Raw genomic sequence first — 11,086 nt, forward strand, 5'->3', positions numbered from 1 at the left:
AGGAATGAGCTGGGTCAGCACTGTGTGGAGCAGCATCAGTCCCTGGTCACGGGCTCAGAAAATGAGACCGCTTTGGGATTTTTTTGTTTCAAATCTCAGAAGTTATTACTGGCTGTACCATATCTGATGATCCAAGCCTGTTCAGTCTGAGTGGCTTAATCTATGTCCCTGCTATTAATTAAACTTCCCAATCTGTCAGCAAAACAGTGTGTTGGCTGGATGGAGCGAGGGATTCATTCCAGCTCTGTGGACACCCGAGCAGGTGCGATAACCACTGGATGGACTCGTCTGTGTCATCCGTGGGCAACAGGTACCAGAGGGTAGAGATTGGCTCCAGTTTGTGCACGAGGCCGACTGTTGTTTTAGCCATTTAATTGGTGTTTCTCCCAGAGGGCTGGATGTGAGGATTTCTTTCACGCTGTAGGAAGGATGATATCCATTGAGCCACATGTCCAACGTAGGCCACAGGGACAGAGCCATGGAGGGAGCAGCACTGAAGTGACCAGCAGGACTTTTTCTAGCCAAGATATGTCATATCTGGTGAGTTGGTGTGGGAGGAGGATGATGATACGGTACCACCACAGTCACAAGAATGCATGTAGGACTTGTGCCAGCTCCCCAGAAAAATGCACACCCTTGTGTGTAGGTAGCCAGGGGACAGAGAAACCTTTGAAGAGAGATATGAGCTTGTACAAAGGCCATGGGACAACAGGAACAACCAGAGACATCCAGGCTGATTTTAGGCCTGTTTCCTGAAGAAATGAGCTCTATATAAATGCACTGGGTGTTTGCTGCTCCCCTGGTAGCTTTTAAACCAGCTGGCTGGTTCAGCTGAAACTCATCAAAGAAGAAGAAATTCCTCATTATTTAAAAGCCCCCTCCCAGAGTGTGCAAGTGGTGGCTGGGGCAGGGCTCAGCTGGTGGTATTGACTGAGGAGGTGGCTTTGGGGGTTAAAAACACCTCCAGCAGCTGGGAGGGTGGCTGTCCCAACTGCAGCAGGAGATGTACTGCTCCTTGTTTGGCTGCTGCATCCAGGTCCTGGGGGCTGGGAAAGTGGTGGCAGGGCAGGAGCAGCAGGGTTGGGCACTGGGAAGTGTGAAAATAGGAATGGGTGAGGTTGGGACCAGATGGGGAAAGCTGGGAGAGGGAAGGAACACTTGAGAGGGGAATGATGAGCTGAGACTGGGGGAATCAACAACATAGGGAGAGAGTTGGTTAAAACCCCAAGGACTGTCTGTAAACCCTGCTTGTATCTGCTCTGCACCTCCCAGCTTCTGCAATGGGTCAGACTGGGCTTTTGCAAAGCAGTCCTGTGCTTTGTATGTTTGGTTTTGGTGAGACCAACCCAAGTGTGCTGGGAAGGGGAGAGGGTTGTGGAAAAGCTTATGTAGTAGCATAGGGCCTGTGTATGCACAACACTGGGAGGGTGAGGCTTCAGCTTCTCTCTGCAACTCTAATTCTGGTGTTTTCTTTAAAATGTGTGACTTTGCAACCTGCCCAAAGCCACTTAAAAGCAGTGAGCCCTGTGTGCAGTGTCCAAAAGGCAGGTTCAGATCCCTTCAGTCAGGCTACAGGGGCTTCCAGAACATGTGCCATGCGGGTTCCCCGGGCGCTGTGTGGGGTTCCCGGTAACGTCTCCATAGTAATACTGTGTTTGTTGGCAGCAGAGCAGTGCCCAGCAAGCTGCTGCTGGCCTGGGTGTTCCCAAAAAAAGAAAAATAGGGGGGAAAAAAAGAAAGCTTTGGCCACTTGGCATCAGGTGATACAACTTTTTTGTTTGTTTGGTATTCCTGCCTTATATTTAGTGAGAGAAATGAGTGGGTTTTCAAAGAAAATCCTTGAGCCTTCAGAGCAAGACACCTTTGACCACTTGACACGGATGGAAGTGCCTTCTAGCAACACCTCCAGGAACCCGAGCATAGGTAAGGGCTGCCCAGGGCTGGGCTGGGGGTGCCCTGTGCCAAGGGAGATGGGCAGGCTGCTGCCGAGGGCAGGGTGAAAGTGGAGAAAGCTGGATGATGCCCTGTGTGCACCTCCAGTGTGGGCATTTCTCTTGTGCTAGTTTCCTGCAAAAGCTTTAGGGTTTATTATTTATAAGCTTAAATATCCCCTGGGTTGAAATGTAAAGTTGACTGCAGAAATGCCAGTAAAGATACAGCTCGATGTCTGTAGCTGGCCAAGCTGAGATGGCTTGTGCTAAATGTGAATGTTTCATGATACGTTTGAACTTGGTTAGATCTGCTGGGTGCTCTGTGGTCAGTGCTCACTGTGCCTGTCCTCCAGGACTGAAGGAAACTTTCAGTTCACCCTGGATCTTTGCAGCTCACAGTGAAGTCAGGAGTTACCTCCTTAGGAAATGTGTGATGTATTCTCTGAAATATTTGAAAGGTACTAGGATGTTGTTCTGGGCAGCTCAGCTGAAAGTAAGGCTCATCTAAGTTGCTTGTAGCAGGCTGCTTCCCCAGGTGTAAATTCCCTCCTCACTGATCCCCAGCAGTGTGATTAGTGGCTAATTACAGCTATTAGTGGCTCAGACATTGGAATAGGCTGCTCAGGGAAGTGGTGGAATCACCATCCCTGGAGGTGTTCAAGAAACATGTAGATGTAGCACTCGGGGATATGGTTTAGTGGCCATGATGGTAATGAGTTGATGGTTGGACTGGATGATATTGGAGGTCTTTTCCAACCTTAATGATTCTGTGATTTCAGGCTGGCTGTTTAAGCTCCACTGCTGTGCAATGTCAAGCTGGTGGTGGGGCATCCTCAAGGGAGGATAATGTTTTTGCAGCAGGTAACATAAGTTATTTTCTGGGTAGGTTAGTTTTGGTATGTGTAGTGTGAACATGGTGCTCATGAAAATTGACTTTGTGTGGTTTAACCCACCCCTGCGGAGGCATAAGAGTGTATCTTTGGGTATGTGACATGCACATGTGACATGCACATTACGAAGCAAAAACGTTAAGTGATGTTGGAGTCTATAGGATAATTCTTGGTGTTTTCCATTTCCCTGGATCTTTTCTACCTTCTTGCAGTTATGTATTTACGTGCACCTGGTACCTGCTCTTGTGATTTATACCTAGGGGTGAGGATGTGCCTTAGTGCAGTCTCTGTGACTGCACCTCAGGCTGTAGGTTTTAAAGTGCAGGTGGAGGACAGATGTTCCTATAGTTAAGAGGGTGCCTGATGCTGTAGGTGACACTTGCTGTGCCACAGTGTTGTGATCTCTGATAGATCTACTGTCAGGACCTTCCTATAGTGTTTTCTTCCATCTCTCTGGGTAGTGAGTCCTGTGTGTGTGATTTACTGTGCAAGCAGCCACCATATGCCAAGTATGTGGAAAGTATAAGCAAAAGTAAGACCACTGTCCTGGACTGTCCTCTTATTTGACAAGCAGGAGTTTGCAGCACAAGGGCATTTCCAGCTGGAGAGGTTGATATTTTGGATTAAAAAGTGTGGTGGTTTTGCTTGGCTGCAGCCAAACACAGCTGTTAGCTCACTCTCCCTGCCCTGGCGACAGGGGAGAGAACTGGGGGGCAAGGGTAAGGAGACTGGTAGGGTGAGATAAGAACAATTTAATCATGGAAATAAAACTTAAAATAATACTGATATTAAAGTAATAGTGATAATAAGAATAGTAATAAAATATGCAAATGAGTGACACTCAGTGCCATTGCTCACCACGCACCGACCAAGCCCGGCCCGTTCCCAGATCACTATCCCGGAGGAGCGACAATCCTGAACCGAAACCGCAATCCCGGGAGAGCCAGAGCCTGAGCGAAAGCCAGAGAGAGCAAGAGAGGAAGAGCCCCTCATGAATCTCCTGCCCATGGGGGACAGGAGATGGAACAGCCCCTTGGCAGAGCCAAATGCCCATGGAGCTGATCCATTGCAATATTCCTCTCTCCCTGAGATCTTGCGCTTGCAGAGGGACAAACACAAAGTCCTTCAGTGCCAGGGACACAAATGCAACATGAGGATGTTCTCAGCGTTTCTCTCCTAACAAATCCCAGCTGAACCCGAACAGCTGTTCCAGCTGCTGAAATGAAACCAGCTCTGGCCCTGCTCAAACCAGGACAAAAAGCTAGGTGCTATTTTCTCTGCCTGCTGACTAATGGGTGTGTAATAGCTCTGTACAGCTGTACTCTCTCATTAATTAACAAATACCCAGGGTATTTTTTGTATGGGTCTTTCAAATAACGTTTCAAAATTATACAAATAAAAAAACCCCTCATGAAATAGGAGGATAAATAATGCTTAGATGGCCCATATTTGCCTTCTTGACATAGGACTGGGAGCTGGCTTGATGTCTCTGTGTCCTGGTCAGGACAGCAAGCTTCGCTGTGCCACCTCTGTCAAGCGGGAGCAGTAGCACTTCTGCTCGTGTGCGCTGTGTGGATAGACATCCTGAGGAAGACAAACTGCTCAAGAAGCAGCAGTCAGCTCTTGGGTACCTGTTGGTGGCTTATGGGGTTTGCAGGTGATGTGGTGTGCTGTGCTGAGATTTCCCCCCCCCTTGCCAGCTGGTCAAGGCTTGTCACTCCAGGACACCGCTATGGTCCTCGCATCCCCTTGCAGCAGTCCAGGCCACCAGCGATGGTGCAGGAAGTCCCAGGGATGCTGAGCCTGTGCAACTGCTGCTGAGCTGAAGCCATCACAACTGGCTGATTGCGTGATCCGTGCCTGGTGGTTTGGCTGTTCTTACCTTGCTCCACTGGCCCTGAGCTGTGAGAAACTTGCCATCCTGATGGAGCTCAATTGTTCTTCATCAGTAGAAGTGTGGGACTGGACAACCCCATGGGATTCCCCAGGCTGGGGCTCAGGGAGGGTGCAGGCTGTCCTGAAACCAAACAACTTGCTGAGGTGCAGTCCTGCTCCAGACATCTTGAGGTGGGTGGGACTGGCTCCCTGTTGACCAATTATTTTCCCTGGTTCCTCCAGCCTTGTCCATGCATCAGCCTGTGGATGTTCCTGTTGCCACCTAGGTGGAGGGGTTATACCAACACTGTTGTGCTTGGGCTGTGGATTGCAGGAAGGATACTCTTTATGGCTCTGCTGGTTTTCACTTGGTGAGGTTGAGCTGCTTTACAGCCCTGCTTTAAGGACAGGGATCACTGCTGCTCCATTTCTAGCTTTTATTTTGTACACTTGCTTCTTCCCAAGGATGAGATGTGTTTCGTGAGGAGCTGCTTTTTTACTTGCTGTGGTGACTGGTCAGCAGTTTTGGAGGAGACAAATGGCATGTACTGTATGGAGACAGACAGGCAGATGTATATGTTATGCACTTGGAGCCCTGCCCAGGGGAACATAGAAAGCAGATGTTGGATCGGTGACCTGCTGGATGAGCCATGAGCCCTTGCTTCCTCCTGTGCCTCTGTGGTCTGGCTTTGACAGAGCTGGAGTTAGTAACTGCGAATTCGGCACAGCCCTGGATGGTTCGGCTGAAAGGAGTGTCTGTACACTTTAAAGTTCATATAGCAGAAAAACAGACCCAAAAGTCATGCTAAATAGGAAATGAAGCATAATCAAGAAACTGAGGTGCTCTACTTTTTTCCCACTCTATTCTTAAGGTAGCCTGGGAGCTGCTCTGAGCTATGCTGGGGTGACTGTTGATCAGTTGGAGGTAGCCAGGGTGTCAGCACTCATTTGATAGTCTGTCCTGCCTGTCTGGACCCATCCCCACTTGTTAGACACCACTTGAGGCCAGCATTGCTTATCTGGATTTAGGAGCTAGTGTCTTGTCTTTCTCCAGCTACCCACAGAGCCAGACAAAACCTGAGGGTTTGGGCCAAATCTTCAGATCTGTTTGAACTTCAGACCCGAAGAAAGACCCAAATGGGCGAGATCCTTGGCTGGGCTGCACAAACTTTCCTGGCTTCCACTATGAAAGGAGCAGGAGATATCTGTCTCTTTCCTTTGTATTGTCCTCTGCTGTGTCACCTAACACTTGCTAATGAGACCATGATAACTGGGCAAGATCTTTCTCCAGACTATGAAAGAAGGGTCCTAATCAAACTCTATACAGGGCCGTACAGCAGTCTGGGCTGCTGCGTTGCCTGGGAGTGGATTAACAGTTTCCCTGGGAGTGCTGGCAGCATTTCTGTGGTTGTGTGTGGTGTGTGATGGCTGCTTTGCTGCTGCCCTGAGCATCCCAGGTGTGCTGGCCCCAGGTTTGCTGAGACAAGAGGGCAGCCCATGTCTGATGGCTGCAGGGGAATAGTGTTGGGCTTTTGAGTCTGGACTCTTTGTGGCCAGCAGGCTGAGGGAGGAGGTTCTTCCCCTCTGCTTTGGTGAGACCCCACCTGCAGTGCTGTGTCCAGCTCTGGGGTCCTCAGCACAGGAAAGACAAGGACCTGTTGGAGTGGGTCCAGAGGAGGCCACAGAAATGATCAGGGGGATGGAACAGCTCTGCTGTGAAGAAAGGCTGAGAGAGTTGGGGCTGTTCAGCCTGGAGAAGAGAAGGCTCCAGGGAGACCTTATTGTGGCATTTCAGTACTTAAAGGGGGCCTGCAAAAAAGATGGGGACAGACTTTTTAGCAGGACCTGTAGTCATAGGACAAGGGGTGATGGATTTAAACTAAATGAGGGGAGATTTAGATTGGACAGAAGGAAGAAATGTTTTATGCTGAGGATGGTGAAACCCTGGCCCAGGTTGCCCAGAGAGGTGGTAGAAGCCACATCCCTGGAAACATTCAAGGTCAGGTTGGACGGGGATCTGAGCAACCTGATCTGGTTGAAGGTGTCCCTGCTCATTGTAGGGGGGGTTGGACTAGATGGCCTTGAAAAGTCCCTTCCAACCCAAACCAGTCTGTGATTCTATGGCTGCCTTCATTTGCTGACCTCAGGACATGAATATAACAGGAGGAGGAGCTGGTAAAACTGGGCAAAGAAACCTTTCCCTCCCCAGTTCACGAGATCTAGTGATTCCAAGTGTGCCAGGACCTCAGGTGTGTTTACAGCCCAGCTGGGTCAGTGCTGGTGTGGGTCAGTGAGGGTCCCAGTGCTGGCTCTGAACACTGCTGCCTGTGTCTGCCCTGGTGGGGTGTGACATTCCTCCCAGCTCTGGCTCCTGGCTGCAGCTCGGATGTGGCAATGGAATGGTTTGCTGCAGAACAGGGAGGTGTCTGTGTCAGCCTGCTGGCTTTCTGCAGCCTGAAGTTTCTTTGCTCCTACAAAAAAAAAAGATTAATTTTATTCTGTTTTGCCCATAGGCTCTGCTTACTGTTAAACTCGCAAAGGGGTTTGATAATGCACGGCTGGAGAGAGGAGGCAAAAAATTGTTACAGGAGAGGAATGATCAGCTTTACGGAGAAGGAAAACTTCATAGTACTGGAGTGATTTTTCATTTTGGAGCAAGGAACAGCACTATTGTGAAATACATGCTAGAGAGGATGTTTCAAGGGACTTGTGCCTTTTCTTCTCTAAGCTGTATGTGCAGCTGGAACAGCTTCAGCCCTGGCTGACTTTCAGGGCAGATCAGGAAAACTAATTGGATCCAAATGTCCTGATTTGGCCTTCCTGAATACAGAGCATCTGATGTCCAGTGGGTGATTTGGGGAGCTAAATGCATCTTGTATAGGGTTGAGTCGTTCAGGTGATGGATTGGATGTGGCTGGGGGTTCAGAAGGTTTAAGTCAGAGGGAAAACCACTGGCTGTAAACTTCATCGTGATTCGTTAATGATTAAACGGTTCTGCAAGCCCAGCATCTTGAAAAGGGCATAGCCTTTTGCTAAGGGAGCTCCATCCCAGGGTGTGTCATGGTTGGCAACACAAATCTCTGGATGCTTTTGGAAATAGTGGTCTGTACTTTCATTTGAGGATGCTTCTTTTTTGGAATCAACCTGCTTTGTAAAGTGTTTATATGAAACATCCCTTTCCTACCAGCTCAGGGAAAGGGCAGCTTTGTGCAGCACTTGCTGTAGCAAGTTCCTGCTTTTGTTTTTTGGCTTTTACCCTCTTTTTGCCTCTGGGAAGAGTGTGTTCTGATTCTCACTTTCATTTTCTATGAAATGGGGATAATGGCAGAAGTGCTCTCTAGCAAGCAGAGGGTGTTGTAAGGCTGAGCACTGTGGAGGGTTGAGCTGTTCTCCAGAGACAGCTACACAAAAATCCAAAGTAATATTTTTCTTGATCACAGCTTGAGAAAAAGAATGATTAATTCAGTGATGAGTGCTCATACTTCTGAAGAAACTTGTGTTACTGGTGTTGAGGCGTCTTTGGTGTTGGTTTCCCTTAGAAATCATATCAAAAGCTCCCTTGCAGGAATGTGTGAGGCATGCAGGAAACTGGCAGGAAAACACCTTGGGGATTCTTGTAGAAAAGCAGCACACAATTTTTAACTGTGGATGAATGATGTGGAGGCTTCAATGTGAAAACGCGTGTGTCCTGCTGGGACCTCTGTCCCCTCTGAGCAGGTGCCTGGTGGCCCCTGTCACACCAGACAGGCTGAGTCCTGCTGATGGAGCAGCCTATCTGCAGAAAGGGATTAACAGTTTCCCTGGAAACTGCTCTAGAAATCACCACAAAGATCTTCAGATCATTTCAGATGTGCTCCTTAAATTTATTCTGCACTGCTGTCCAGCTCTAGTGGTGCATCCTCCAAGTCTGTGTATATGTCTGGGGGGGGGAGGGGGGGTGTGAGCATGGTTAGCTCTGTCCCTGACCTTCTCATCTAGAGTCATCTCATGACCTTCAAACTTAAATCTTTTTTTCCCTTATGCATGTGTTTCAACAGCTTTCAGAAAGTTGCTGCCATCTAAAGGGCACAAAAAAGTTGCTTTACAGCTACAAAACTGTGGAGATGGTGTGCATCGAGTCAGTGTGTCCTGAGTCACAGATGACTCTGAAGGTATCTTTGGGGTTATGCATGTTATTTGTGTTCTTTTGAGCAAAACCTGTGCCTAATGTCCAGTTTGTGGTTTAAAATCAGTGCTAGGTGGGATTGAGTTAGTACTCAACTGCATAAAAGCTTGACCACGAGTCACAAAAAGGATTGGGGGTTTAGTCATTGACTTTACAGAACATCAAGATTAAGTGCACTTTGGGTGTGCTCATGGGCATCTGAACTGTGAAGGACAGTTGTTGGAGCAGAGCTCCGAGTGAATCTTAGTCAAAGCCAGAACTGGTGTCTGTAGGAGAGGAGGAGATCTCTCACAACAGGAAAGTCTGTTTTTGTAGGTCATCATATTTCCATAGCTTTGTGTGCGTAGTTACCAAGGCAAATGCAAGAGGATGGTAAGAGGCACAAGGAGACATTGTGTCATGAGAAAGCATTTGGTTGGCTTTTCCTAGCTTGTTTGTAGGACAAGGGAAGCAGGGGCTGCTTTCCCTTTTGATGAGATGTAGTCTAAAAATGGGGAGTATTTCCTGTGCTGAGTGAAAGTGTTGGTTGACAGAAAGTTATCTCAGATGGCAGATATGGAAAGGGTCACACAAGTGATGACACCAGTGCTCTGACTCTTTCCTTGTTGTCAAAGCTGTTCACAGCTTCATTTTGTTTGAACTGACTTCCCAGCTCTGGATTGCAAAGGAAAGGTTTGGTTAGAGAAGGGCTGCTCAAGCACAGTTCTTTGGGAGGGTCCTTCTGCTATGCTCTTGTGACATTCTTGGTGAATAGATGGGCCTGTGTTTTACCTTTTAAGACAGATAAATTGTTGCATGGTGTGTGGCATCCCTCAGCTCTGTTCAGGCCAGGGGCTTGCTAACTAGTAGGAAAATGAAGTCATCAAGAGGCTGCTTCAAGTGACCTCATTCACTCGGGTCATTCCAGGAGGCTCCCCAAATGACACAAACCCCACCGTAAGTCAGCAACCACAACTACTTGAGAGATTTTCTTCCCTGGACTTGTAAAACCATGACTTTCATGTGCAGACTGCTGCTATGACAGAAGCATTGCAGACTCTGGGGTGGAGGGAGCTGTGGTGGGGTGTATGGGGAGGAAAAAAAAACAAAAGCAAGAATCTGCTGTAGCTAAATCACTTCAGGAAGTCATCTGAGTAAATAAATGTGACAATCCATGTGGATAACCTAAGCAAGCCATGCGCAAAAGAGGTCTTGCTGCTTGTACGTGCTGGCCCCTTCCTGAGTTATATTTGGTGGTGGGTCTGTGCAGGGTTTCCTTTTATGCCCTGGCCTTTGTTCTGCTCTGGTTTGTTTAGGAGTGAGGGACAAGGGACATCCCTCTCAGGTCGTCCTGGGTTTCCGATGGGTGAGCCCTGGGTGGGGGGTGGATGTTTTCTTCCCCTGGAAGATTAATTGTACAAACCTGGTATTTCTGTTCCCAAGGCTAATTTGGCTGGATACTGAACATTCCTGCCTTGCATTGCTGGCGTGGCGGGTGGGTGTCACAGCCTTGCAGCATCTTCCTGCTAAAAACAGAAGCTGTTTCAGGCCCTGGCTCACATTGCACGCTGCATCCAGAACAGCTTGTGGACAGAAAGGCGTGTGCACACACCCTGCTCCTCCTGAACGGCATCTCTGGGGAACATGGGGTGTGTCGTGGCTGTGAGCTGGGCTTTCATATCATGCACGTTTAAGGTAGTTGGGTGGTGAGCTGAATTCATCCATCCACTCCAGCCCCATTTCAATCATAGAATCTCCTGGTTGGAAAAGACCTCTGAGATCATTGAGTCCAACCATACCTGTCCACTACTAAACCAGATCTCTGAGCACCCCATCTAGCTGTCTTTTAAACACCTCCAGGGATGGTGACACAACCACCTCCCTGGGCAGCCTGTTCCAGTGCCTGAGAACCCTTTCAGTGAAGAAGTATTTCCTGACATCCAACCTGATCCTCCCCTGGTATAACTGAAGGTCATGGCCTCTTGTTCAAAGAGGGTTTGCAGCCCTGGGTCCAGCAAAGCCCAAAGAGGGCTGGGACATCTCTGGAGCAAGGATTTTTATGTACAAAGCAATACTTCTGGCTTGGAGTTGTGGAGATATTTGAGCAGTGACGTGTCCTGTGGGCCTCCAGCTGGAGGGAAGTGCTGCTCGGTGGGAGGCAGTCTGGGGCCATGTGAAGCCCCAGCCAGGAGCAACGGCATGTCTGGGTGAGCATGGGCTGATCCAGTGCCCAGTGGCAGGGAGGG

This window comes from Antrostomus carolinensis, unplaced genomic scaffold, assembly GCF_000700745.2.
Source record: "Antrostomus carolinensis isolate BGI_N321 unplaced genomic scaffold, ASM70074v2 scaffold7348, whole genome shotgun sequence".
In the NCBI taxonomy this organism is placed as follows: Eukaryota; Metazoa; Chordata; class Aves; order Caprimulgiformes; family Caprimulgidae; genus Antrostomus; species Antrostomus carolinensis.